General features: G+C 43.8%; 1 pseudogene; it reads left to right on the top strand.

The window, feature by feature from the left end:
- Positions 1-1,142: 1,142 nt before the first annotated feature.
- LOC127684630 (sperm motility kinase X-like) lies at positions 1,143-3,540 on the top strand (annotated as a pseudogene).
- The last annotated feature ends 3,391 nt before the right edge of the window (positions 3,541-6,931 follow it).

The raw sequence follows: 6,931 nt of genomic DNA on the forward strand, positions 1-6,931 counted from the left end.
TCTCTGACTATCAAGTACAGTTTCTCTTGTCTTTATACTCTTAGATATGTAGCCTTCCACTGAAGAGTACTCTGTCTAACCTTATCAAGGGCCACAACCTTACAAATGATAGCTCTCCTGGCAGCTCTCAATTGGGAAGGGCTTATCAGCTAGGTGTGTGATTTCTTGTCCACCTCCCCTCTTCATGCTGAGGTTTTGACTGACTTGAGTCTGAGCAGGTCACAATGCTGTGAGTTCATATGCGCAACTGCCCTCTGTGCCCACAAAACACTGCTCCTCCTTGGCAGCGAATGCCTCTGGATCTTAGTCTTTCAGTTTAGATGTTATCTCTTTTCTTAGTTCTCAGTTCATTGTTTAATGTGTGTCTAGAGGTATATCCATTTCTTCTAGAATTTTCCATTTTACTGGAACAATTTTAAAATATTCTCTATTGATTGTTTGGATATTTGGATTTCATCTCTCTAATATTATTGATGTATACCTTTATATTTCTATGAGTTATTATGGTGAAGATTACATAAGTTATGTTTATCCCTAGAATAATCAAGTCTTTATTACTGGAGAGATTTGAATGTACTTGGCCCAGGGACTGGCACTATTAACAGGTATTGCCTTGTTGGCTGAAGTGTCACTGTCTGAGTGGATTTTGATGTCCTACTCCTAACATCCTAGATGAGACAGTTTTCTTCTAGTAGCCTCAGATGAAGAGGTAGGACTCTCATATCCTCCTGCTCCATGGCTGCCTGGGTCCTGTCCTGCTCTTACCCTGGTGATAATGGACTGATCTCCTGAATCTGTAGGAAAGCTCCAGATGAAGGCTGTTCACAGCTAAGAATTCCAAACTAAGACAGTTACATTGGTCTTTGTATTATTTTAGTCTCCATTTCATCAATCCATACCCTGAACTTGGCTCTAATTCTTTTGGATTTGGCTTGTTCTTATATTTCTATGATCTTGACATAGATTGTTAGATTATTTAGACCACCTTTGTGTTTGTGTTAGCACAGGAATTTAGGGCTATAAATGTTTCTCTTAGACACACTTTTACTTCCCTTTTATCTTGCATCACTGGAGAGATTTGAATGTACTTGCCCCAGGGACTGTCTCCAGTATGTGGACACAGTCCATTCCTATCAACAGAGATGAAGAGATGGCGAGTATGCCAAGACCTAAGGCCCAACCCCTTTGAGGAAAATGCATTAACAGATCATTACAGAATACTAACAACCCTTGGCCAAGGAGCATTTGGGGATGTAAAATTGGCCAGCCATCTCCTTACCCAGACAAAGGTAGCTGTAAAAGTTCTCTCCCAAAACAGGAAAAAGCCCATCAAATTCGAAATTGAGATAATGAAATGCCTTGATCATCCATATATTATTAAACTTTTACATATAATCAACAGCACCAAAAACATTTTCATCGTTCTGGAGCACGCTGTGGGAGGAGAACTTCTGGCCAAAATTGAGGAGTTTGGCTACCTAGCAGAGGAGGAGTGTCACAGGCTGTTTAAACAGATGTTATGTGCCCTCAAGTATTGTCACCAGAAAGGAATTGTCCACAGGGATTTAAAGCCAGAAAACATTTTATTAGACCACCATGGAAACGTAAAACTTACTGATTTTGGATTGGGCACCAAAATAATCATAGGCCAGAAGCTAGCAACCTTCTGTGGGACCCTCCCTTACTGTGCCCCAGAACAGTTTGAAATTAGAGGATATGATGGCAGGGCAATTGATATCTGGAGCTTGGGGGTGGTGCTCTACTACATGGCCACAGGGTGCCTCCCTTTCCCGGGATATACCTATGAAGTAATAAAGCAGAAGATCTTGTCAGGAAAGTACTCTATGAGCTTCTGGCTGTCAGCAGAACTTTGGGATGTGATAGACAAATTGTTAACTGTCAACCCTGGAGGAAGTCCAACAGTCCATGACATTGTCGGATTTAAGTGGCTAAAGCATGACAATGAAGCTTCTCCTGGTTCTTTGGGAGAGAACACTGACAGCCACCATGACCCCGCTATTATGGTCATTATGGCTGTCATGGGATATAATCCAGCAGAGATAAAGGAATGTCTGAGGGAGAAAAAGTTTGACCAGGTGATGGCCACTTATTTAATGCTCTGAGAACAGTCATCCTGCGAAAAACCTAATCCTAAACAGTGTGATCAAACACTGAAAAACACAGGGCCAACCATGAAAAACCAAACAGTCATGAGGAGGGGATGTAGCATGCCTACCCTTTCCACCTTCAATTTGCCCAATGAATCAGAAAGTCTAGAGAAGGAGAAAAGTACTACAATGAACCACATTATTCCTCCCACCCCGAACTGCTTCAACAAGAAGACAACTCCAGTTCACAGAATCTGCCCCCAGCTTGTCCAGAAGTCTTACTTCATGAGGAGAGCCTGGGGGGAGACAGAGAGCAGTGACACCTCAGAAGAAAGCTCTCCCATAGAGTCTTTAAAAAAATTTATCAATGAAAATACACCCCCACAAGTCATCTATGAATATGTTCAAAACTCTCTCTACCTATTCAAAGAGTAAGTGTGTTTCAGGTCATCATTCCTCTGTGGAGGAAGGTCCGTGTAAGGACACCAACATACCCGGAGGAAAGATCAACCCAACTCTTCCACCAACCTGTCCTCAGAAGCACCTCATGCCACAGCTCCACATTGTGACTACACGTAGGTCAATGGACATTAACTTACGAGAGATCACCTCCATTCTCTATCAAGGCCAAGGCTGAGTGTCCTGCTCTATGAGACAGAGAGTCCAGACCATGTTTCTGAAATATACCCCAGAGACACCTCTGTGGCAGGTGTCAGATGGCGCCCCAGCCCCCCTTTCAAAGACAGGACTGGAAGACCCTGAAGAATGGCTTTCTAAAAGCCCTGGGAACTTTATGTTGCTGCCTGCCAATCCAAAGTAGAGTGCACCTAGGTAATGACAGAGTCCTGGCTGTGAGTTAAAAGGGACGTGAAGGAAGACCTGGTAACAGGTAAGTGGAGAGTCTACAGTGCACTTCTTCCCCTAGGTTTTTTTTGTCTGTTTGTTTAAAATAATCTCAATTTCTTTAAATAAAAAATATTTATTTACTCTATGTGCATAGTGAAGTTAACTGGCCAGAGTCAGTTCTGTCCTGGGGAATGGATTAAGGTCCCCATCCGTGGCAGCAAGTGCTTAAACTCACTGAACTGTTTCCTGTACTAAATGATATGCTTCAAAATAAACAGTTTATAAGAGTATACATTTTTAGGGGTTGGTGATAACATATAATCGTACCAGAAATCTAATCCCATGGTATCCTTTGTGAGTAATTTAATCACATGTAGAGAGAGAGGTCTGTGTCTGGAGCCTGGCCAGGGTCTTCAAGAAGGGTAGGTGAAGGGATCAATGGAGCACTCTGGAGGAATCAGCCTGAGGGCCCATGCCAGCAGAGGGCCAGCATAGTCAAGCCTAAGTCCTGAAGGTTTCTCCTAAGAGTGCCCTTCTTGTGTCTGTTTAAGGAGCATTTAGAGGTACTGTGCTCCCCAAGAGATGATATCAGAGAGTGAGGAGCAGCGTGCTGAGGATGCAGACTGGTGCAGGAGAAAGCCAGGTGGAAATTTTCCATGGCTGTGTGCAATGTGTATATCACAGTCTGAAGCTAAGGGCAAGCTCTTCTTCTGTCTGCAGATCAATAGTGTGTGTCAGGGTGCTGTGACACCCTTCTCAGGTCCTTTGAGATCTGAGGACTGAGCAAGGATTCTGGGAGGAAGGTCTGAGCTCACGATGGTCCTGACTCTGCCCTCTAGGTCAGTTCATGATGGTTGGTGGTTCTACAATTTGGCAAGCCAAGCAAGGGACTCCATGGAACTTAGAAATCTTGTAAATAAGGTACCATGACATGCAGGTCATCATCAGGTAAACAGGCCTCAGAGGAACTTCGATGCGTGTAGATATCATCAGCTGCCTGTCTCTAGATGTAGCTGTGAGCCATTAGAAGAGACAGTGGGCACTGGAAGCCGAAGAGGACCCCAGAGTGCCTGACCTCCCTGTGTTTGTGTCCACGATGACTACTGATGACCAGGTTTAAGCCAGAAAGAGAACAATGAGAATGCAGAGTGCCTGTCTTGTGTGTACAGGTAAAGGTAGAGTGTACAGGAACAGGTGAGTCCATTGCTTACAGTGCAGCTCATCAAATCCTCATGGCTTGCTAGACAGCTTGCTTCTAACCCAGCAATATTCAGAAACCATCACAACTCACCCCATTTGGACTGAAAGGGACACACACACACACACACACACACACACACACATCCACACACACACACACACATCCACACCCACACGCCTGCATACCCACACCCCCAACACAGATACCTCCACACCCACACACTTCCACACCCACACACCTATACACACACACACACAGACACACACACACACACACACACACACACACACACACACACTCTTTTGGCACATTTGATGCTACTGAAATTAGCTTGAAAAGGAGAGAATCTGCATTCTAAACAAAGTAATATATTTTTTGTGACTCTAGGTGTCCCTCCAGATCTGTTTTCTTTTGTCTATGCCCCCATCTGAAACATTAACCAGTTCGTCTACTACTTTCTAGGAGCCAAGTGAAGTCAGATCATGCCACAGTGCACAGTACCCCAGGTCAGTAGAGAGCATGGGTGGGGAAGTGTTTTGAGTGGGGCCAAAGTGAAATTTTCAATGTTTAATAGTTGAAGCCCAAGTTGGACCTGTTTCCAAGCATGATCATTGATAAGAACCTGTTGGTAGGGAAACAACTAAGACCCCCTCGTTTGAGAGTGGAGGCTTTCTTTTGGGTGGTTCATTATCTCCTGCCACCTTCCATCACCTAATAAAACCTAGGGAATTAAGTAGTCAGATTCATACTCCTCCTCACCCCACACTCTTGTATACAATCTCTTTCTTATTTTTCAGTAATACCCCACAAAATCCAATCTGTTTCTTTCTGATACCCAGTATGGATGTTGCTGGTACTGCAGCTTTGCATCCCTGGAAAACAAGTCTAGTGCCTTTAAGACCTGTATGACCTTATGCTGCAGCTATTAAAGGACCCCTGGGAACACACTCAACAAGGGACAAAGCCTGAGAACAGCTTCATCTGTATGGTGCATAGTGCAGGAGATGCCCATCAAGCCCTGACACACTGGTCTGAAGACAGCCTCACAGGTTGTCCTTCCTATCTCATGCCATGGGGAAGGCATGAGTTGCTAACACCTGATAATCTTACCAAAACCCCTGTTTTCAGGTCTCATTGATGGAAGAGTCTCCTGCTAATTGGCAGGTAAGTGGCACCAGAGACAGAGGTAGCATCGTCAGCCAGATGGACTGGGAGCAAGAAGAGAAGTGTTCTGATCTCAGGAATATCCAGCACCTTACCTGGACCCTTTGTTGTGAAAGATGATTATCTGAGTCAACTTGGGGAACTTCCTCATGGGGCACAGTTCCTCTCCAGCAAGAGTCAAGTGATCAGGTAAGGTGTAGCTCAAATCCCTTCCATGCACCAACTCCACTGCTGTGTCTATGGAGCAAGGAGAGTCAGCTGCTGTTAATGCCCTCTCAGTTACTTAGTCATGGACACCACTTTCCCAGTAAAAAGTCTCAAGAAACAGTGTCAGCTGCAAGACCCAGACACCAGACATAAACAACACTGACAGACTTTGTACAGTGGAGAGAGGGAACCATTTTAATGGGTCTCTTCTAAAGCACTGGCATCAATCAATACCTAGGGATATGAACCATGAAGATGGCCCAATAAATGTCCTAGATATTGAAGGGTGAAAGATTTCTGATTTTAGGCATTGTGTGTCTGAGTGAATATCAACCATCAAGGATGTCCACAGAGCAGGGTTTACAATTTGCTTAGACACAAGTTTCACCAGGAGTGTCACATGCTGGAACCTTAACAAAAATTGTATGTTATAAATAACTCTGAGTACAAAGACTATTTTGTATTTACTGTAAACTTCTGTGTTTGAACCACGTGTTGTGGTATCCTATTTTATGTCTATATACGTGTCATGATACTGGAAGTAGTTAGCATGTCTGCCTTCTAAATGCACTGTTTTCCCAGTGATGAGAGTACCACTTATCTGCATGGTGCACTGTGGTCTTCATCTTGTGCATTACATCTCTGTCCTCTTTTTCCCACGTACTGCCAAGAATGCATCTTGGAAACATCTCTCCATCCTGCTCTTGTTTATCAAGTGTTGAGATTTGTGTTTTAGGCTTGAATTAGGCAGTACTGGCCTCTGTTTTGTAGATTATTTTTCTTACCATAATGTCCTCCAAGTCTATTCAAGTTGACCACAATTCTATTTATTTTCTAAGAGGCAAGGACTTGCTTTATAGACTAGGCTGGCTTATATCACTTGACCCTGCTGCCCAGAGTCCATGGTAATCTGGTGACAGGTTGCACCTCCTGATTTTGAAAGCCCAAATATATTCTTTCTCAATAGACATGTGGATGTATGGTAACCATCTTTTTAAAGTACTGGCTTTTGATTAACTTTGAAATAATCCTAATTCCCTCTGCAGTTGTCCTATCTCAGTGTCTTCAAAAGCTCCTTTTAACCGGGTGTGGAGATGTTCACCAGGTCCCTGACTTCTGTTCACAAAACCCTGTAATTACATAGCCTGAAATGTGGTTCACCCACAACTCGTATTTCTGCCCTGCCATTCATATACTGTTGAGGGGGCAGAACTTTCTTCAGAGCATAAGGGATGCTTTGTGCTTTCATGTGAAATAGTGATGGTGAGGCTTCCTTGATGACATGAGCCCTGGCCTCCTGCAACCAAATCACTTTTGGAAGAAACTCTAAACAAGTTCATGTCTCTTCCAGTGGATGTCCAGACAGCATGCTCCATCTAGCAGGTCCCTCTTGGTGTTCTGAGTG

The sequence above is a fragment of the Apodemus sylvaticus genome, chromosome 5 (genome assembly GCF_947179515.1).
Source record: "Apodemus sylvaticus chromosome 5, mApoSyl1.1, whole genome shotgun sequence".
In the NCBI taxonomy this organism is placed as follows: domain Eukaryota; kingdom Metazoa; phylum Chordata; class Mammalia; order Rodentia; family Muridae; genus Apodemus; species Apodemus sylvaticus.